The sequence below is a fragment of the Meleagris gallopavo genome, unplaced genomic scaffold (genome assembly GCF_000146605.3).
Source record: "Meleagris gallopavo isolate NT-WF06-2002-E0010 breed Aviagen turkey brand Nicholas breeding stock unplaced genomic scaffold, Turkey_5.1 ChrUn_random_7180001890376, whole genome shotgun sequence".
NCBI lineage: Eukaryota > Metazoa > Chordata > Aves > Galliformes > Phasianidae > Meleagris > Meleagris gallopavo.
In genome coordinates, this window is record NW_011154092.1 from 1 (window position 1) to 550 (window position 550).

General features: G+C 46.5%; 1 long non-coding RNA gene across 1 annotated transcript; it reads left to right on the top strand.

Annotated features, from left to right (window-relative positions):
* Positions 1-224: 224 nt before the first annotated feature.
* LOC109364681 lies at positions 225-459 on the top strand. Its single transcript, XR_002110545.1, has 2 exons — positions 225-320; positions 404-459. It is a non-coding gene; the product is annotated as an uncharacterized LOC109364681 (long non-coding RNA).
* The last annotated feature ends 91 nt before the right edge of the window (positions 460-550 follow it).

The window sequence follows — 550 nt, forward strand, 5'->3', positions numbered from 1 at the left end:
ATCAGTTAGTAATGTAGAGCAGCTGCATGGCACACTTCAGTGATGCTGTGCAACTTTTTCTTGTCACTCTGATCCTGTGGGATGCTCAAGACATTGTGATATAGTAAGTTTGGCTCAATGTCTCTGTAGGAGCTGGTGAAGTCTCTTGCTGTAAAAGCCTTCTTCCTACATTAAAAGCACAGTTTGAGATGGTACATGTTTTCACACTAAGAGTTGCTTTTTGCCCCTGTCTTCATAGGTTATCAGCGTCAGCTGCTCTACAAACATGATGATGGCTCCTACAGTGCCTTTGGGAAGTCTGACACCCAGGGCAACACATGGTGAGTGGCCAGAGTTGGAGCTGTCATCCCAAACCTAGCATCCATTCTATTTCCTGGATGTGACATATGTGCTCTGCCCACAGGCTGACAGCTTTTGTGGCCAGGTCCTTTGGGCAGGCCAGCTCTTACATTTACATCAGCAAAAATCATGTGCAAGATGCTGTGCTCTGGCTGCAGAAGCATCAGTTATCCAACGGTTGCTTCCAGAGTGTGGGGAAGCTCTTCAATAA